The 22510-nt window shown below is 35.5% G+C and overlaps 1 long non-coding RNA gene across 3 annotated transcripts in view; it reads left to right on the forward strand.

Moving 5' to 3' along the window:
* Window positions 1–22510, forward strand: part of LOC140685427 (uncharacterized) — a 221162-nt gene that overhangs the window by 94806 nt on the left and 103846 nt on the right. The gene's annotated exons all lie outside the window — the stretch shown is intronic.

A 22510-nucleotide genomic window follows, 5' to 3' on the forward strand; every position in this document is an offset into this window, starting at 1 on the left:
ACAGTCCCTGTGACTGTGGTGGGACTCTCCTGCTCTCTCTCCCACTGCCATGCTGACCAAGGGGGCTACATGCTTTTGATTGTGCAGCTGGGAGGAGCAGAGACTCTGCAAGCCTGGATTACACAGTCACTACAGGAGACACCGTTGCTTGGAGAGAATTCCAGACTACAGAGGATTTTTGCATGAGAGAAAAGTCAACCTTTGTGGTACTGGTTGGGGTAGCAGAGAGTGTTAACAGCCTACACTGAACAATCCGGGGCATGTGGAGAGACTTTTGCTCTTCTCTTGGTGGCTTTCCTTACACTCTGCCTACTACTTCCAAGCAGCCAAACCACTACAGAGTGTCCCACTTCTCTTTTGTTTTTCTTCTATCCTAAACCCAGAGTAGCAGCTGTGTGGTGGGCTGCAGCTGTTGGAACTGAAGGGGAAATGGCCACTCCTCTTCCCTTTGGAATTGGTCTTGTCACATAAGTGGTTTACACACTGGTGGTCTCCACAAAATCCAGGCATGTGTTCTCAGGTGCTTCCCTCCTTCCGCATGCACCCCACCTCGTCTCCATCCCAATGCATAGACTGGAGCCACGGACCCCCCACAAAGCTGGGAGGTACTGTAACAGTTCAGGAGGCCCAGGTTCCTCTTTGGAAACTGGCAGACCTGATGTGCGCCACCCACACACCCAGCTGTTGCAGAACTGATGTAGCCACAAGCAGAGAGAATCTCCAGAGCTATTTCCTGGAAGGGATGATGGATGTGGTTTTCTTTCTTTCTTTTTTTTTTTTGTTTCCTCCCAGAGTATGAAAACAGTATATCTCAAGTGACTTAGAAAGGGATAGTGTGCCTGAAAGGTAGTTGAAGTTATTCCTGTGAGTGTGCTTACCATTATGTCTTCATTCTGCCTTTTCATCAATTATACTCCATCCCTGAGGCGTTTAGAGTTTGTATTATTATCTCAAATGTGGACATTATTTTGATTTTTATTTAATTGAGTATAATCATAGTTTAATATAATTTTTCAAAGGATTCATTAAAAAACCTATTGCCATATTTTAAAATATGTAAATGTAATAAATTTGTAAACTGATTAAAAGATGTCAGCACTTTAAAACTGTTTAAATCCAAAAATGGAGCTTTTAAAATACATTACCAACACATACCTTCCCAGAAAAATTTTGTTTAATAGTCTTAATTAAGAGCAGTCCACACCAAAATGTCATAGATTCAAAAAGACTCCATTGACCTATGGCATTGAACATTACTGCTGAATTGGAATAACATATTTAAAGTACTTGTCCTAGTTAAGATAGGCTAAATTATCTAAGTTATGCTTGGTAACAACTCTAAAATTTTATAATTTTAAAACATTTGCTTGCATTACACATTTATTGTAGGTTGGTTTTTGTGTGACGGAAGATCATTGTCTTCCATCAGGAAACAGGATAGGAGAGGCTACGTGCCCACACTGCCAGAGTGTCAAGTCAGAAAAAAAAAAATGGAGGCAGGGCCCAAATCATACACTGATTCATAAAGCTTCTTCTTGGAAGTAACACAAATCACTTCTGCTCACATTTCATTGGTGAAAGTTATTTACATGGCCATACCAAGGGTAGAGGTGTAACCCTACGGACACTTCCCAGAAGAACTAAAAATATTTGGTGGACACCATTAATGACCACCACACTGAGCTTTAATTCATACTAATTTACTTAAACCCAGCAAATGCTAAAGTGTATTTTAATTAGAAGTTCATCCATCAAGTCATTGGGTCTCACACAGACATCTAGAGGACGTCTGGACTCCAACCTGTACTTCTGGGGAGTTGACTTCCTCATGGACAGGAAAATGAACTTGGATGTAGCCACAAAGCTTTTTAAAGAGGCAGATGATCAGCCAGCACTCTGAGTATAACTCTTTTAGGAATGGACATGCTGAGGGGGGCTAGGGAACAAGCATATAAAAGAAGATAACTCTGGTATAGTAAAAAAGAAGACAAGACTCAAAGTCAGAAGACCAGTTTTAAGCCCTAACTTGGCAACTTATTGGCTAAGTAGTTATGTATCCATTGTTTATTTTCTAGGAGTCTGACTTTCCCTGCCCTGAAAGATAAATAATCAAATCAAAGAGAATGAAATTGCCCACCAGCTCCATTCATTTTGAAAGCTTTCAGCACTGGGTTACAGAATGGAAAAATCTAACGACATTCCTTGTATGTGTGTGTAGTCATTACATGAAAGTTAAGCACAATATTTTGAATATTTAAGGACTCTTTGCTCTTCCAATGAATACTACTATGGGTTTACTAATTGAAAATTTAGGCTCTGGAAAATTTGGGGGTCATATTTAAAGCTTAAAGTCTTTTCTTTCCTTCCTTCCTTCTGTCTCTTTGTTTCTTCTACATTTACTAACTATAGCCTCTATAGTTATTAGGGAAGTCACCGTGTCTATAGTATTTTCCCTTCCCTAAAGGATGCAAAAGTGAGTAATGAGATGGAGGCTTAATACATGTATGGATAGAATGCTACAGGAAAAAGGAAGTATCTAACTGTGTTTAGGAGGTCGGGAAAGATTTCACAGTGAAGGTGACGTTTCTCACTGTGTAAGGAAAAAAGGTGAAGAAAGAAATTCTAGGTAGAAGAAATAATTTGTGCTAAAGCATAATGATGATAATTAGCATTGTGAATCTTTAATGTCAAGTAATTTAAAGTAGCTGAAGTGTAGGATGTTTGGGGAGAGGTAAAATTAAAAAGATAGGCAAGAGTCTGACCATGGTGGTCTTTGTAGGCCATGGCCAAGAAGTGTGTGGTACATTCCTAAGTGGACTTTAAATAGGGTAATTTAAAAAAAAAAGCTAACATTTTTATTTATGGAATATCTACTACGTTACCTACAATTAGAAAAAATATTGTGTAGTCTCAAGTTTATGCATTTATGCTGGCATATAAAAATGATATAGGTTGTTGCCATCCCAATACCATTTCTATTTTCTGACACTAGAGTCAAGGATTTATTAAAATCTGAACACAACTCAGACATGCCCAGGGCTCAGAATAACTTATTCTTCCTATTACAGTTATATTGTGCTATGTGTCAAAATATCAAATGCAATCGCAGTATTGCTAACAATCCTACCTAAGTACTTAACAAGCTAATTTTTGATAGTCAAAGAGCCAGAAGTGCTATGGTCTTAACTTTTGTTAAGTGAGTTCAATTTGTCCTGTGTTATGATGATAAATACCTTTGGGAGGGAGGAGGGTGTAGCTTAGTGGTAGCGCGTGCGTGCTTTGCATGCACAAGGTCTTGGGTTCAATCCCCAGTGCCTCTAACAAATAAATAAATAAACCAAATTACCTCCCCCCTCCCAAAAAACAAACCAAAAAAAAAAAAAACCCCTTTGGGAAAAAAGCATAAACTAATGACCATGATCCAGAATGAATTAGCAAGCTGGAAACGTTTTGGTCATTGTAGCTGCATGCTTGAAAAAAAACACCTCAGTATTACATGCACTCTTTTTTATAACTGTAACATTTATGCAGGATTTATAGACAATAATATGCTTATGGTATATTTAAATTTAATATAAGTTATAGTGATGGTGTGTTTTGTTTGGGGATGCAATCATAATCTTGATTAACTATATAACTAAGACTGTAATATGTACTGTATTTTTCCATGAGAAGTGGATAAGACCAATAAGAAAGGTAGTGCCTTCAAAGTAAATTAACATAATGATTGCCCCTAGATTCTGATGTCTCTGGGACATCAAAAGCAAGCAAAATTTGAAAAATGCTCATTAGATTGAGTAAGTTAGAGAGGGAACACTTGAGAGTGAAATTTTAGTTGAGTATAGGCAGGAGTCGGATAATGCTGTAGGACGATGAGGAAAGAATTAACCTGATTTATTCTTATTTCTGTAAGCCCTTTGTTTACAGCATCCTTACCCTGTTCGGGTTAAACCTTGGTTTCTTCTGGCTGTAGCTGAAATGCAAAATGACTAATTCTTAGAATTTGACATTCCAAGGGCTTGGAATCTAGTTTACATAATAGATTTGGAAAAATACTTGGCTAGTCAGTTCAGTCACTCCCCCAACCTGCCCACCCCCACCCCCCACCAATTGCCCACTTCTCTTTGCCTATCCCATTTACCCAGGGGGAAAGAAGTTAAAGACTCTAGAATGAGGGGGAAATTTCAGAGGTGAGCTGATTTTTTTCCATTGGGGGCATTTGCTGGATCCTGAGAATTTTTCCCTTTGGGAAATTTGATTCACGGCATAGCCTACAGATTGGGCTTGATTTGCACTTTCAGGCAAAAAACAAAAAACCCAAAAAACCAAAAAAAAAAAAAAAAAACAACTAGCAAAGTGATGTTGTGTTGTTTTAGCAGTTGTGGGAGGTAAGAGAGACAAATTGGAAACTTGAGGGGCTTCTTCAAATGCATGGCTAATTTACCTCTTATGACATTGGCTCAATTCTAGAGGTCTACAGCAGCATCAGAAATAGCAGAGGAAATCTAAAAGCTTCAGAAACTCAGAGTGAATTCTAAGACACACCAGGGAGAGTGGGCCTGCTTTTAGGTCACTTCATTACTTTCTCAGTCAAGACATTTACTAGATGACTAAGATGCCTAGATGGGAGGCTGAAGAGCTAAGCTGGAAATTTATGGATGACAGGACTGGAAATCCTAAAGAATCTCAGAATTGAGACCAATTTGGCTTGCTATCAGTAAGCTTTATATGGCCACTTCCAGGGAAGTGGTCTGAAACATATGTAAACTGATTCTTATTCTGCAATCCAGCTCTTACCTAAATTAATTATTGATGAGATAGAATAATCAGCCTCTTACCTAAGCTGTGTAACAGAGGAAAGTGGTGACCCTTTTTAGTGAAAGATAACATCATTCAGATCCTCTTCATTTCTTTTACACTCAGTATCTGACACACAGTAAAACATTACTATACACATACCAAAAGACATGAAAATATGATTGATGATCAAGAAGAAAAAGATGGAATCTAGTAGGAGACCAACAGATGATCTAGATATTGGAGTTACCAACCAAGGTCTTTGAAATAACTGTTATTAATAGATTTGATAAATTAGAGAAGAAGATGGAAAGAATAGACGAAAGTATGGAATATTTCTTCAGTAAATTATACTCTTTAAAAAAAGAAAAGTAATACATGGACAACCTAAAACAACAAGATATATCTAAAGTTAAGAACTCAATGGGTGTATTTAAGATTAGAGAAGTTTATAGGACATGTGAATTGAAAGACAAGTCATTAAAAATATACAAAATTAAGAATATAGAAAAACATTGGCAAAAAAGTGAATAAAGATACGTAGAATTATCTAAGGCCTCATTTACGTATAATAGAAGTCATAGAAGGAAAAAGAAAATCAGGGAAACCAATATTTAAGTTTTACAAAACTGATAAAAGATGTTGACTGAGAGATTAGGGCAAGTCTAGGAATCCCAAGTTGAAGATAAACAAAACCAAACCTAAGTATTTTATAAAATATGAGAATCTAGCCCAAAGAGAAAAAATTTAAAATAACTGCCTTTTAAAAAATTACTGACTGCTATCTAACCTCTCAACAGAAATTATTGAAGCTAGAAGATAATCGGGTGACATTTTTTAAATATTGAAAATAACTGCCAACTTACGATTTTATAAAGAAATACTGTTTTGTAAATAGAAAGAAATATAGTTTTGGTCAAAGTGAAAATAAGAGAATTTGCCTCTAGCAAGCCCACTTTTATAAAACTAAATGGACTTTTTTCAAGTAGAAAAATGATTCCAGATAGAGTGTGGAAATACAGGAGGAGTTTGTGAACTCCAGAGGAGTAAAATATGTGGGCAAATAAAAATGACTATTGACTGTATATATAAAACAATACTTATGATGTGATTATATTTATCTCAACTGAATTATAATGGAAATATGTCAAAAAATTATATTGCTGCAGTTAATGGAGTACTTAGAAACTGCAATAAAATTTTTGATATATTTCCAGTATAATTCGATTCATAATGGTATCTGATCTCTAGATTAATTCCACTGTGGTCAGAGTATTCTCTATATAGCTGACCCTTGAGCAACATGAGTTTGAACTGTGTGGGTCCACATATATGCAGATTGTTTTCAACGTTACTACACAATCCATGTTTGTTTGAATCTGTGGAGGCAGAACTGCAGATTTGGAAAAACAGCTGTAAAATTTTACATGGAGATTTGACTGTGGGTTGGCATCCCTAATCCCTGCATTGTTCAAGGGTCAACTGTATAATGGAAAAGAAGAAAGACTGAAAATCAATTTATTTAAATTTACAACTCAAAACTAGAGAACAAAAAGCAAATAAAATCTAAGAAACACAGAATAAAGAGCACAAAAATTAATAAAAAAGAGGAAAATCAACAAATTAAGTGTTGATACTTTGATTAAATCCATAAAATTGATAAACTTCTGACAAGACTGATGAAGAAAAACAATTTTCAGAAAAAATATATAGATCATAATACATCAAATGAAATGATACTATGAATATTTTCTCCAGTAACTTTGATGGTTTGGATGAGATGGATTAATAATTCAAAAACCCAACAACTTATTTGCATGCTTTTGTAAACTTGCCATAAGAATAAAATAAATGTAAAAAATCAGACATATTAAATTTTTGATTCTTAATTAGAACAGTCTCATAATCAAATTCTTAGGCCAGGATACTTTCACTGGTGAATTCTTCCAAACATTTAAGAAAGACATAACAGTGTTGTACAAATTCTTCCAGAGAACAGAAGAGGGAACACTTCCTAACCAAAGAGGTACCATAACAAAGATTATAAAATTGAGAAATACATAATAATACAGAAAAATTATAAACCAAATTTTTTCATTAACATTGCAAAATGAATAAAACATATTAACAAAGTTTTACAAATATTACTATATACTAGAAGCAAATGAAAAATTAAATCATTTATAACATCAAAAACCACGCACCTAGCAACTAACGTAGTGAAAAATGTGCATACTTCTACAAACTACAAAACGTTATAGAGAGAAATTACAGAGAATCTAAACAAATGGATGTTCATGGATGGAAGACTCAATATTGTTAAGATATTCTGCCCTAATGTGTCTACAGATTTAGTGTAATCCTAATTAAAAATATCAGCATGCTTCTTGTTAAATGAAAATTGGAAATGCAAAGGGCCAAGGGTATACAAAGCATTCTTGGAGAAGAACTCACCTGAAGGGCTAACTTCACTAGATATCAAAATTTATTATGATACATAGTAACTAAAACAGTGTGGCTTTGGAAATAGGATAGACAAACTGACTTAAACTTAAGTTATGATTTAAAAAATATGAAAAAAGTAGAGTAAAGAAACAATACTCTTTCAAACAAATGATGCTGAGTCAACTGGACATCCATGAAAAAATACGTGCTTGAACTTTATCTCATATTCTACAGAAAATAATCAAATGCAGATGAATTATATACCTAAATGTAAAAGATAGTAAAGGTTTTAGAGGAAAACTCAAGTGATGATCATTATGATCTTGGAGGAGGCAAAGACTTTTAAACAGGGCATAGTAAAGAACTATTTATGAAACAAAAGTCATAACTATTCAGTTCATATCAAAATTAAGAACCTCCATAAGAACCTCAAAGTTCTTGGCATCCACAATGAAAAAGAACTCCTCCCAATGAATAAGAAAAAGGCATCTAAATCAGTAGAAAATAAACAGGTTTGAGCAGAATGCTTAAAATAAAAGATATTCAAATAGCCGTTACATTTACAAAGAGGATCAACTTCATTCATTATCAGGGAGGTGCAAACTAGAAACCCCCGTGTGACAATACTACGTGTCGACTAGAATGTGTAACGGGAGGATGGAGAATACTGAGGCTAGTGAGGATGGGAAGCAGCAGGAATCATTATGAGGCACTGCTTCTGGGAGTTCAAATTCATACACGCACATTGGAAAACAGCTTCACAAGATATCCTAGACCATATCCCACCTACAACTATACCGACAGAAACGTGCACACAGCTTCAACAAAAGCCATGTATTAGATGATGTTAGTAACTCTATTCATGATAGTCAAAAACTGAAAACTCTGAGTGCCTGCCAAGAGTAAAATGGATTAATAAATTATGGTATTATCACAAAATAAAATACCATAAAGCACCATACTACTGACAAGTCTTCACCCCTGAACTCCCTTCAGAAACATGTCCTTGCTTCCAGAGCGTGTCTAATACTGTTGGAACATGCATTTCAGAAACAAATGAGAGGCCCAGTCTGGGTAACCCCTGTCTGGTGCAGGGTTTGGCCTGTGAGAGACGATGTTCCTGTCATTTGCCAATTCAGTACCAGTATCTGAGCAGAGTTTGACTTCATGTCAGCTGGGGACACAGGTGGTACATCCCTTAAGTCACAGAGGCCAAAAAGTAATCAGTCCCTCCGGACACTTGAATAGTGTTTACTCAATGGTTTTATTCAATGAGATAGAGTTAAAGTATGTTTAGATCCTGAACTCTCTTTTTTATTTTATTTTTTGGATGGGGAGATAAGGCTGGAAAACATACCAACAGATGTTGGAAGAGAGCAATCTGGTATGAGGAGTCTTGCATTAAAAATCTGTCTCTGAGGCTGAATTGCTATTTTGGTATGCTTTAATGTGGCATCAAACATGCAGCAAGAAAAAACAAACAAAAATAAGGGAGGGTTATTTCCCTTCTGTGACAATGAATTAGACACAAAACCTTGATCATTAACTTCGTCTGCAGTCAAACCAAATTTTGTAGTGTCTTTTTAAGGGCCAGGCAGTTTACCACCAAATATTTGTTTTTTATCCACATTACCATACGACTGACAAATCTTCACCTCAGAACTCATCATTTGGAAATGTACTTGTTTCCAGAACGTGTCTAATACTGTTGGAACACGCATTTCAGAAAGAAACAAGAGGCCCAGTCTGGGTAACTTCATGGAAGGCTCAGTACATCTCTCTGGTGTGGGGTTTGGCCTGTGAGAGGCGATACTCTTGTCATTTGCCAGTTTCAGCCTTCATTCTTCCCACATGGTTAACTGGTATCTGAAGAGTTTGGCCTCACATCAGCTGGGGACATGGGTGGTGTGTCCCTTTAGTCACAGAGTGCCCAAAATTTATCTATCTCTCCAGCCACTTTAATGATGTTTTAACACTAAAACAAATACTTTTAACAAAAACATTAATCATATTGTCTCTTTTATATTTTTTAAGCATTATCTTTCATAGTCCCTGGCCTAGAATGGAAATGTCGCTACCAGGCATCAGCAATCACAGACTTGGCTGTTTTAGCAAAGTTGGGAGAAAACAGTGCTGGTGGCCAAGTGAGTTGCCCGAGTTACTAAGAGTTGGAGTGAGTCCTGATACAGTCAAGGTTAGGTTCCTGCTACTTACCACTGTGTCTGGCACCCTGGCTTGTTGTGGCTGCACTGGGGGCCTCTGGGACTCAGGAATCTGACACTGTAATGGGAGAGGGGAAATCCAGGTCCTCCCAGAAAGGAGATGTCTCAGAGCAACCTCACGTGGCCTACATGTGCCTGGCCCTTGTGCCAGTTTGCACTCAGCTGGAGTACCAGTTAATCCTTCCCATGTCTGTATGGAGTTCCTTGGCCTCCAATAGGGAAGGCGCAATCAGGACATCGGGGCTATTTATCATGGTTTCAGAGCAGGCTCAGCTGTCTTCACTTCCCACTTATTATATAACTCTCACAGAAGTAAGCAGATTGCGTCTCCAAATAGCATTGGAGGGGTGAGGGAGACACAGGAGGAGAATCCGTGCTCTTCCCGGGTGGAGTTCTATTGGCTGAGAATCACAGCAGGTCAGAGAATTTTAAAGAAGGAAAGGTCATGAATATAAAAATCAGCTAAGTCTTTTAATTTATATGTGTAGAAACAAAGGTTCAAATAAGTTAAGTGACTTATCCAACGTCCTAGAGATGGTTAGCAATGTCAGGCTTAAGATTTTTTCAAAGATTGAGATTTCTGTTTTTCTGTCGCTCTCTGCCTACCTGTAATTATAGCATACACCTACCTTTGGGTTTCAGTTAAGAAAATAATATTATTCTCAAAATCCCCATAATGTACTCATACGACTAAAATTATGTAATATTGAATAACTTTTTTTCCCCAAACTTATTTATGTTAGATCTAAGGATTGTTTCCTCTTGGCTACAGCTAATCCATCATTCTTGAATTTCCCCACCTTAAAAATTAAGAAATTTTCTTCTCCTTTCTTCTGTTTGCCTGGCAGTGTCCTCAATCGAAAACAAACAAGCTGTTAATCGGTGAAAAAAAGGAGAGAGAAAAATCTTCAAAAATTGTGCTTAGCCCCATCTGGCCTTAGAAAAACATGGGAATTGGTGATCAAGTAAATTCAGCAGGATGGCTGCCTTTCAAGGGAAACAATATCTGGATATTTCTATGTCTAGACCACAGAGGAAAAATGCTTCCTTGATAATTAACCCATTGAAAGCAGAACAGGCCCATGTGGCTCTGAGAAACAAAGATAGAGAAGCTTTACAGAGATGCAGTCACTGTAGATTCAGCCTACACTTGGCATTGTTGGTGATAACATTTATCAAAGCTTGTTCACCAGTCTTTATTTGAGCGTTGTATATCCAGAGTCTATGTAGAGTGAAGAATCAATAGGGGATGCTAGGAAGTTCTTTCTTTTCTTAACCAGCCAGCTTTTTTTCATTCTGCTGTTCCCATTTCATTCTCCATTTGCATGACACTGGTGAGGATCTCGTGAGAAACCTCCTTCCTCCTGGAGTATGAGCCTTAAGGACATTTTCACTGAGAATTAAAAGATGAGAAGATCACTTAGACAAGTGATTTGTCTGGGCCCTGGAGGGGAAATTTATGTGAACTCTGATAGGATTATGAATCACGATTCATTTCATAATTTCAGTCTTTGAGTTCTGCTTCATCATTAGCAGAAGCTGGCTGTGAGTTGATGTGTACCATTGACCTAGATAATTTATTCTTAAAAAATATTTTGCAGGCACAGGCTACAGAATAGACTAGATTGCAGTGAAATATTTTGAACTTTTAATGTGCATATTACACATTAACATTCATAGAAAAGCAAAAGGTTCCTTTTACATTTGTTTCCTAAGTATGATCTTGGCATATTCTTTCCATAAGCATTTATTAAATGCTGATGCATGCTTACAGGGAAGTTTAAATTCATGTGGATCTGAAGAGATTAACACATAACATGTACTTCTGAAATGTAGTCTATATGTAGAAATAAAATATATATACCCAGATGTACACATTATAATATCATATAAATGATACGTCAGTGCTGAGAAATACACAATAGAAGCATGACTAATATGTGTTGAAGATAGTTGGAAAAGGATTTTTTACCAACCTCAGTTAATTGACAAAATGATGATACAAGGAATGTTGAGAGAAAGAAAAATAAAATAACTCAAACTAATCTCCTAGTTTAATTTTTTTTTACATGCCCTTCTAAGCCTTTTCCATATTCAGGTATAATTTTAGAAATCTTCAATGGAGCACACGTCCATTCCTGATGCAGCTTTTGCCTTCCTTTCCAGCCTCTTCTATACCTTGTGCCTTCTTTCCTGCCCCTCGCTTGTGAAAGGCCCTCCTTTCTCTACCATCTAGCTCTTTACTGTGGGACCTTCTGCTTTTGCCTGGAATCCTCTTTTTCTATACCAGCCCCTATCCCCCCTCCTTTTACCTCTCAGACTCTTGCTCACACATTTAAGCTTGGGCATTACATCTTCCAAGAATTCTTCCCGAAATTCATACTCTTCCTCCTCTCTCCTGATTCTTTGTCTTTCCTTAATCTCACTTCCACAGGTTGTATTAAATGCTCCTCCTTGGTAAACTTATATAAACCCTTGACAATTTTAATCAGTGTGTTGGCCATATTTAGATTTCAGTGATTGACTTCTATGACCCTCCAACTAAAATTTGAGCATTTTGAGAGGAGAATCATCTTATTAATGCTATATTCCTTATTAACTGTGTCAGTGTCTGCACATAGAAAGGGTTCCATATTGTTTGTTGAATGAACCAAGAAAAGGACCTCATTCACATGCTGAATGAAAAATACAGAAACTCTGCCCTCAAGGAATTTATAATCTAGTAGAGAAGATAAACAATATACAAACATGATTGCAGGTTGTGTTAATGCAATGAAGGAAACAAAATGAGATTTAAGATAGAGAATAGAACAGATTTGCCTTAGCTGAGAGATTATAAGTATTAGGTTGGAATGGAATCCACTGTGGATGGTTCTAGTAGAAAAAGAATTTATCAACATATAAAAAATGTCTCACTGAGTTTTTGGGAAAATTAGGAAGCTAGAACAATATCCAACCACAAAAAAGGGGGCTGCTGCAGCAAGAGCAGCTAGCCACCATCCCTTGGCTCCCAAACTACAGCTTTAACAAACCTCCAGTCCTCCAATAATGCTCAGGATGGGCTGTCAGAATATCCACAATTACTTCTCTGAAGAGCTTGTCATCTCTCTCACCTGCTTTTGGAAAGACAAGTCATGGTGAGACTGGTTTCTCATGTTGGTCCCTTCTCAGTGGAAGGCTAACTCTGGTGCAAGTGACTGGCAGATTCTGGCCAGATCTGCATTCTAGCTGCTGCAACAGCTGGGAAGTTGTATTTTGATATCTGCCTTGGAGAGGCAGAATTTATAATCTAGGAATCACCAACCTTTTGAGAATTTCTATTAATATAAAAGAATATTGAAGAGATGTTAAGCAGTCACACATGTATATATTGTCACTGCTGGTCAATAAAGAGCTCTCTGAGAAGGTAAGGTTAAGGTTGATAACCTGAAGATAACAACTCGCCAGGCAAAAAACCAGAGGTTAGAAGAAAATGGAAAATGTTTTATTTATGGCAGGGAAATAAAATTTTAGCAGCTTCTAGAAATGGCAAGAATTCTTTATGGATAAAGAGTGATGAGTAATGGAGAGGGGGGCCCATGATGAGATTGAAGAGGATACCAGTCACTCAAAGCCTAGTGGAAGATGGGAAGAAGTTAGTATTCAATTCCAAATTCAATATGAATCCCTTAAAGGTTTGAAGTCAGGGGTAAGGTGATCCAGTTTATACTTCACAAAGTTTATGTTGACGTGTATATGGAGAATATGTTGAAAAAAGGCAAGAGAGGGAACAGGAAGACTAGCAAGGAGTCTAGGGATTCTCCAGGTGAGAGATGATTGTGACTTAGACTGGGTTGATGGCAGTGGTTAAAGAAAGACAAGTGGGGAGAATTTGAGATAGTCTGGAGGTTAAAATGTGTACATTTAATAGTAATATATGTTGTGGGTGGTTGGTAATAAAGAAGATATTAGGAAGGACTCCTAGGTTTCTAATTTTAGAATTGCTGGATGGAGTCCTGAAATGGGGAAGAGTGGAAAAGGATCACATTTGGGGGACGGGGTTGTTGGTTGAATTTTAAGAGTTTGGTTTGGAACATTGTGGTGGATACTGAGATTGACCACATGGATCCCCCTTCAGTGAAGGATTTGTTGCCCCAGCTGTGAGAGCAGTGATAGAAGACGGTCTTCATCTGTCAGTCCCTTTATGGATCCTTTCAGAAAGCCGTATCACACAATGTCACACTGCTTCTGATATGGGGGAGTGTGTACATCCAATGACAAATAAAAGGCTGGCCATCTTGTTCCAACAGAAGACAGACCTTTAAGAGGCATCTAGTTCTACAGCTTGTCATAGGTTTAACTAACAGTGTTGTTGGCCCTACTTATCCCTCTTTTCTTACCTGCTTTCTACAAGTATTGATTCCAAAGGCATCTGTTGAGCATCCTGCAGGTGAAACGCTGTCTTAGAATCTGACGATGATTCCATCACTGGTGGCAGGTAGAGCACAGAGGACCCTGGCATGACCATCTAGTTGTTGAAAGTTTTACTGATGGTGCATTAGGAAGGTATAGCAGGGTAAGGAAATCCATTAGCTGGGCTCACGTATCAGGGATTTGAGAAACATTTGGGAAATGGAAACTAAAATAACGTTAAGAATTGGGTGGCTATTGTTAAGTTCAGTTGACGCTCTGAGTGCAGAAAACAAATTAAGCATTTTAGAGGGATTCGTTGGAGTCATAAAAAGAATTTCTAACCTCTTACGAGGGGAAAGTGGAGAACACAGAACCTAGCTGAGGGCTTAATTGGCTGAACCCCTCAAAAAGGAATGCTAAACTCCCAATCCCTATCAGTGCCCTGGTGAGGAAAGAGTAAGTGTGGATACATTGGATGAGTACATCTGGGTTTATGATACAGAGATATAAATCTGTGACTCGAGCATATAGGTAACATTTAAAATCATGGAAATGAGTATTGTCACCATAGTGAGAGACCATAAATATAGAAGAAATGAGTTCAGGACTGATTTCTAAAGTCTTAAAGTTTAATTGCAAAGGTTTGATATTGAAAGGATCTTGCAAAGGAGATTGAAAAAAAGTACCATGAGATCAAAGGAAAACTGTACGTGTATCATGGAAACCAAGAGAAAAGAGAGTTTGAAAAATATATAAAAAGAAAGTGAGGAAGTGTATGTAATACTGCTAAAAGATAAATGATCTTCAAATACAGTTAACTAAGTGAAAGAAGTCAAAAGGCTATATATTGTTTGCTTTCATTACATGACATTCTTGCAAAGACAAAACTACAGAAGTAAAAAAACAGTTTAGTGATTACTAGGGGTTGAATGTGAGACTGAGTTTACTGCAGAGTGGTACAGGGAATTTGAGGGGGGTGATAGAATTATTCTATATCTTAGCAGCCGTTGGTGTGTTTCTCAGGACTTGAAAAACTCTGCTATAACTGTACATACTGTCTGTGTGTATCAGTAATTCGATATATTTTAGTGCTGTGTTGTTGTCTATTGTGTGGGTATATCACTTTTTTTAACCCATTCCCCAGTTGAGGGATATTTGGGTTATTTCACATTGTTACTGATTATAAATAAAATTATTAGTGTATACTTTCTAGGGTTAACATAAGGAGGTTGTCATATGATAATTGTACTTAACTTTATAATAAACTCCCCAAACCATTTTTCATCCTGAACTATTTTGCATTCCCACTAATAAGATGAGATTTCCAGGTGCCTTAAATCCTTGTTATTACTTTACATTGTCAAATAATTTTAACTATTGTAAGAAACATGTAGCATTATCTCATTGTAGTTTGCATTTCAAAAATGACAGTGAGTGTAGTTTTCATGTGGTTATTTGCTATATAAATTTGCTTTCATTGGTTGTGTCTATTTTGTCCATTTTTTATTGGATTGTTTCTTAACAGTGAGTTTGAGAGTTCTTTATATAATCTAGACCTAAGTCCTTAATCAACTATGTAATTTGCAATATTTTCTTCTGTTCTGTATCTAGCTGTTTCATTGTCTTAACTGTGTCCTTGGAGGAGCAGAAGTTGTCATTTTGATGCTGTTTACCCTGTGTATAGAATTCTTTGTAAATAGTTTTTGTCTTTTGCATCTTAAAGATGTCTCCACTGTTTTCAGCTTTCATAGTTTTTAATGTGAAGCCTGCTGAATTTTGGCTAAATATCTTCCCTATGGCTTTTTCTCTGACTTCCTTCAGGCTTTTCTGTGTTTGGTTTTGAGCAAAAAAATCATGCGGTGTCAATTTCTTTTTAAAAAGTCTCTTTGGTATTTTTGAGCTTTTTGAAATTGTAGTTTGGTGACTGTCAATAATTTTGGAAAATTTTCAGCATAACCTCTTTAAATATTTCTTTGTCTATCTCTCTGTCTTCTCTTTCTGACATTTCAGTTATACTTGCTTATACTTTTTGGTTTGTACCACAGCTCTGGGGTGTTCTGTCCTTTTATTTTTCCTTGTTTAATTTACTCTGTTCAATTTTTCTGCTTTAGTTTGGGTAATTTTTACTGATTCCTCTTCATGATCATTGATTCTTTTGTTAGTTGTGTCAGGTTAATGAATGAGCCTTTTTAAGGCACTCAGAGTTGTGATGAAGATTTTTAATTAGCTGGTGTATTGAACTTAGTAATCTTTTCTCTATTAACATATATTTAAAATTAGTTTGTTGTAATATCCTCTTAAGTTGTATTGTCCCACTTGGGGTTTGTTATTAAGCTTTTCCTAGCCTTATAAAATAAAATGGACATTTTTTTCTCCTTATTCAATGAAGTAGTTTGTGATACATAGGTGTTACTTGTTCCATGGATTTTTTTTCCTAAATCTTTTTTGTAAAGTTATCTTATTCTGGTGTTATGGTGGGGAAGTTTTTTGTTTTAGGTAAAATTTACATAATATACAATTAACTATTTTAAAGTGTGCTATTCAGTGGTAGGGTACAATGCAGTAGTATTTAGTATATTCATAATGTTGAACAACTACCAGTGCTTTTTAGTTTTGAAACTTTTTTTATCACCCCATAAAACACTTCAAATATCTTAAGTAATCATGCTCCATTTCTTCTGTCTATCTCCTGGTAAATTTTAATGTGCCTTATGTCTTGATAGATTAGCTTATTCTGGGTATATCGTATAAAAAAATCATGTAGTATGTGATTTTTGTATCTGACGTCTTTCACTGACCATAATGTTTTTGAGGTTGTCCAACTTGGTGCATGTAACAGTACTTTGTTCCTTTTTGTAGCTGAATAATATTCCATTGTTTGTATATACCATAATTTGTTTAGTTATTAGTCCATAGATGAACATTTGGGTTATTTCTATCTTTCAGCTATTATGCTCCTATGAAAATCTGTGTCCAGGTTGCTATGTGGACATATGTTTTCATTTCTCTTGAAATAAAATATATCTAGAAGTGGAATGGGGTCATGGTAGTTCTATATTTAGCTTTTGGAGGAATAGCAAAACTGTATTCTACAGCAACTGCACCATGATACATTCCCATCAGCAATCTATGAGGAGTCCAGTTCTCTACATCCTTTCCAATACTTGTTACTTTACATTTTCTTGATTGAAGTCATCCCAGTGGGTGTGAAATGATATCTCATTATGGTTTTGATTTGCATTTTGTTAATGATAGATGATGATGAATTCTTTTTCATGCGCCAATTGGGAACTGATAGATCTTTGGACAAATATCTATTTAAGGTCTTGCTCATTTTTTCTTTTTAACAATTTATTTTTTGAATTTAGAAATATTAAAATTGAAGTATATTTGATTCATAGTATTATATTAGTTTCAGGTGTACAACATAATCATTCAGTATTTTTATAGATTATACCCCATTTAAAGTTATTACAAAATAATGGGTATATTTTCCTGTACTTCACAATATATCCTTGTTACTTATTAATTTTATACATAGTAATTTGTATCTCAATCCATTGCACATATCTTGCCCCTACCCACTTCACTCTCCCCACTTGTAACCATTAGTTTGTTCTATATATCTGTGAGTATGTTTCTGTTTTGTTATATTTATTTTATTTTTTATATTCCACATATTAGTGATAACATGAAGTATTTGTCTTTCTATGTCTGACCTATTTCATTAAGCATAATACCCTCCAGGACGATTTATGTTGTTGCAAATGGCAAAATTCAGTCTTTTATATGGTTGTGTGGTATTCCATTGTCTCTGTGTGTGTATGTGTATCTTCTTTATCCTTTCATCTGCTGATGGACACTTACATTAGTTCTATATCTTGACTATTGTTAAATGAAGCTGCTATAAAGATTGGGGTGCATGAATCTTTCTTTGAATTAGAATTTTTGTTTTCTTTGGATATATACCAAGAGTATAATTGCTAGTTCATATGGTAGTTCTATTTTCGGTTTTCTGAAGAACGTCCACACTGATTTCTTTAGTGGTTACACTAATTTACATTCCCACCAACAGTGTGCAAGGGTTCCCTTTTCTCCACAACCTCACCAGCATTTACTATTTCTGGTCTTTTTGGTGATAGCCATTCAGAGAGGTGTGAGATGATATCTCACTATAGTTTTGATTTGCATTTCTCTGAAGATAAGTGATGTTGAGCATTTTTCAAGTGTCTGTTGTTCTCGAGTATATCTTCTTTGGAAAATATCTGTTCAGATCTTTTGCCTATTTTCAATCAGGCTTTGATATTGAGTTGTATGAGTTATTTACATACTTTGAATATTAAGCACTTATCAGTTATATAATTTGCTAATATTGTCTCCCATTCAGTAAGTTGTCTTTTTATTTTGTCAATGAGTTCCTTTGCTGGGTAGCTTTTAGGTTTAATTAGATCCCATTTCTTTATTTTGATTTTGTTTCTTTTGCCTTAGGAAGTAGATCCAAAAAATTATTGCTACAATTTATGTGGAAGAGGGTTCTGACTATATTCTCTTCTAAAAATTTTATGGTTTCCAGTCTTACATTTATATCTTTAAAATATTTTGAGTTTATTTTTGTATATGGTGAGATATTTTTCAAATTTCATTCTTTTCTATGTAGCTGTCTAGTTTCCCCAGCACCACTTATTGAAGGGACTGGCTTTTCTCCATTGTACATTTTTACTTCGTTTCTCATAGATTAATTGGCCATAAGTATGTTGGCTTATTTCTGGGCTCTTTTTTCTGTTCCATTGATCTGTGTGTCTGTTTTTATGCCAAAACCATGCTGTAATGATTGCTGTACCTTTGCAGTATAGTCTGAAGTCAGGAAGTATGATAACTTTTGCTTTGTTGTTCTTTCTGAAGATTCTCTTGGTATTTGAGGGTCCTTGATATTTCCAAATAAATTTTAAGATTATTTGTTCTGGTTCTGTGAAAAATGCCTTTGGTAATTTGATAGGGATCGCAATGAATCTGTAGATTGCCTTGGGTAATACGGTCATTTTAACAACATTAACTCTTCTAATCCAAGAACGTAATGTGTCTTTCCATCTCTTTTTATTATCTTTAATTGCTTTAATCAGTGTCTTATAGTTTTCCAAGTACAGGTCTTTTATTTGCTTATATTTATTCCTAGGTATTTTTTTTGATGTGATTATAAATGAGATTGTTTCCTTAACTTCTCTTTCTGATAGTCTGTTGTTAGTGTACAGGAGTACAACAGATTTATTTACATTAATTATTAATTTTGTATCATGCAACTTTACCAAATTCATTGATCAGCTCTAGTATTTTTTTGATGGTGTCTATAGGATTTTCTACATATAGTATCATGTCATCTGCAAATAGTGACAGTTTTAATTCTTCCTTTGCATTTTGGATTCTTTTTACTTACCTTTTTTTTTTTTTTTTGTCTTACTGCTATAGCTAGGACTTCCAGTTCTATGTTGAATAGAAGTGATGAGAGTGAAGATTGTTGTCTTGTTCCTGATCTTAGAGGAAATACTTTCAGCTTTTCACTATTGAGTATGATGTTAACTGAGGGCTTAACATATTTGGCCTGTTTTGTGATGAGGTATGTTCCTTTTACATCCACTTTGTGAAAAGTTTTTTTTTTTATCATAAATGGAGAGTGAGCTTTGTCAAAAGCTTTTTCTACATTTATTGAGACTATCCTATGATTTTTATTCTTCAGTTTGTTAATGTGGTGTATCACACTGATTGATTTACAGATATCAAACCATCTTTGCATCCTTGGAATAAACCCTGCTTGATCATGGTGCATAATCCTTTACATATTGTTGGATTTGGTTTGCTAATATTGTGTTGAGGATTTTTGTCTGTGGTCATCAGTGATATTGGCCTGTGATTTTCTTTTTTTGTGTGATTTCTCTGTCTGGTTTTAGTACCAGGGTGATGCTGACTTCATAGAATGAACAGAATTTCTTTTTCTACAATATTATGGAAAAGTTTGAGATGGATAGGTGTTAACTCTTCTCAAAATGTTTGGTAAAATTCATCAATGTATCCATCTGGTCCTGGGCTTTTATTTGTTCAGAGTTTTTTTTAAACTACTAATTCCATTTCCTTACTGGTAACTAATCTGATCATATTTTCTGTTTTGTTTTTTTCCTGGTTTAGCCTGGGGAGCTTGAACATTTCTAGGATTTTGTTTAATTCTTCTCAGTTGTCCATTTTATTGGCATATAATTTTTCATGGTAATTTCTTATGATCCTTTGTATTTCTGTGGTGTTGGTTGTAACTTCTATTTCATTTCTGATTTTATTGCTCTATGTTCTCTTATTTTTCTTGATGACTCTTGCTTAAACATTTATGTATTTTGTTTCTTTTCAAAAAACCAGATCTTAGTCCCATTTATCTTTTCTGTTATTTATTTAGACACTATTTCATGTATTTCTGCTCTATGATTTCTTTCCTTCTGCTAACCTTGGGTTTTGTTTGTTATTCTTTTTCTAGTTCTTTTAGGTGTAAGGTTAGGTTGTTTGAGGTTTTTTTGTTTCCTGAGATAGATTTGTATCAGTATGAACTCCACTCTTTGAACTGCTTGCTGTGTCCCAAATTGTGTGTTCATTTTCATTTGTCTCTGAGTATTTTTAATTTCTTTTTTGCTTTCTTCAGTGGTTCATTTTTTGTTTAGTAGTGTACTGTTTAACTTCCTTGTGTTTTTGTTTTCTTCTTCAGTTTTTTGTAGTTGATTAATTACTAGTCTCATAGATTTATGGTCAGAAAGGATGCTCAGTATGATTTCAGCTTTGTTTAATTTACTGAGACTTGTTTTGTGGCCAAGCATGTGATCTATCCTGAAAAATATTCCATGTGAACTTGAAAAGAATATGTATTCTGCTGCTTTGGGATGAAATCTTTATCTCTGTCTGTCTGTCTCTCTGTGTCTGTCTCTGTCTATCTGTTAGTTCCGCTGGTCTCATTTGTTAGTTAAGGCCAATGTTTCCTTACTAATACTCTGTTCATTGATGTAAGTGGAGTGTTAAATTCCCTTACTGTCATTGTGTTACTCTCAATTTCTCCCTTTATGTCTGTTAATATTTGCTCTATGTACTTAGGTGCTCCTATATTAGATATATTGATAATTGTTTTCTTGAATTTATTCCTTGATTATTATATAACCTTCTTTGTCTCTTGTTACATCTTTATTTTAAAGTCTATCTTTTTGATATAAGTATTGCTACCCAGCTTTATTTTGATTTCTATTTGCATGAAATAACTTCTTCTACCCCTTCACTTTTAGTCTGTATATGTTTTTAGGTCTGAAGTGAGTCTCTTGTAGGCAATATATATATGCTTTTTTATTTTGTACCCGTTTATCTGCTGTCTGTTTTTTGACTGGAGCACTTAGTTTATTTACATTTAAAGTAATTATTAATAGGCATGTACTTACTGCCATTTTGTTCATTATTCTGGGATTATGTTGTAGTTCTTTTGTTTGTTTGTTTCTTTTTGTTCCTTTCCTTTTCTGTTCTTTCCCTTGCAATTTGAGAAGTAGCCTTAAGGAAATTTCCTTATATGGAACTTGTTGCTTTTCCTGTGCTGCTTTTTATATTCTCTTTATCTTTAATTTTTGCCATTTTAATTACAATGTGTCTTTTCTGTCATCCTTTTTGTGTTGATCCTGATTGAGACTCTCTGTGCTTCCCAGACTTGGGTGTTTGTTTGCTTTCCCAGGTTAGGAAAGATGTCAGCTAATATTTCTTCACATATATTCTCTGCTACTTTCTATCTCTGTTAACCTTCTAGGACCTCCATAATAAGACTGTTACTATGTCTGTTATTATCCTAGAAGTTTCTTAAACTGTCCTGATTTTCCTTCCTTCCTTCCTTCTTTCTTTTTCTTTCCTTTTTTTCTTTTCTTTTTTCTTCTTTCCTTTCCTTTCTTTTCTTTCTTTCTTTTTCTTTCTGTTATTCAGGTTCAGTGATTTTCTGCTCACTATGTTCTTCTGTATCAACTAATCTACTGTTGATTTCTTCCTGTGTATTTTTTAGTTTACTCATTTTATTGCTTGATTCTTCTTTATATTTTATAACTACTTGTTAAAAAGTCTAACTTCTTACTCTATTCATCCATTCTTCTCCTAATTCTTTGATCATCTTTGCAATTGTTTCTTTGAACTTTTTGTTGGATAGATTGTCTGTCTCCACTTCATTTAGTTCTTTGGGATTTTTAATCTTGTTCCTTCATTTGGAAAATGTTCTTCTGTCATCTCATTTTGCCTAATATGCTGCTTTTGTTCTCTGTTGGTAGGTTGGTTATGCTACCTGATCTTGATCTTGCAGAAGTGACTTTTTGTAGGAGATATCCTCTGCATCCCAGAACTCCCCCTCTGGTCACCAGAGATTTATTCTCTAGGGGCATCTCTTATGTAGGCCGCATGAGTTTTTCTGTTTTGGTGGGCTGATTGCTGTGGGTGGTCTCCAGGCATGGCTGGGCACTGGCTGGGTTGGTTGCTATGCCCTGCCTTGTGCAGATTCTGTCTACCACTGGTTGGTAGGGCTGTGTCATGATGTAGCTGGCTGTGGAGGGGGCCTTGGGTAGTTTTGCCTCACTGGTGAGCAGAGCCAGGTTCTGGAGTAGGTAGTTGAA

Source organism: Vicugna pacos, chromosome 1, assembly GCF_048564905.1.
Source record: "Vicugna pacos chromosome 1, VicPac4, whole genome shotgun sequence".
In the NCBI taxonomy this organism is placed as follows: domain Eukaryota; kingdom Metazoa; phylum Chordata; class Mammalia; order Artiodactyla; family Camelidae; genus Vicugna; species Vicugna pacos.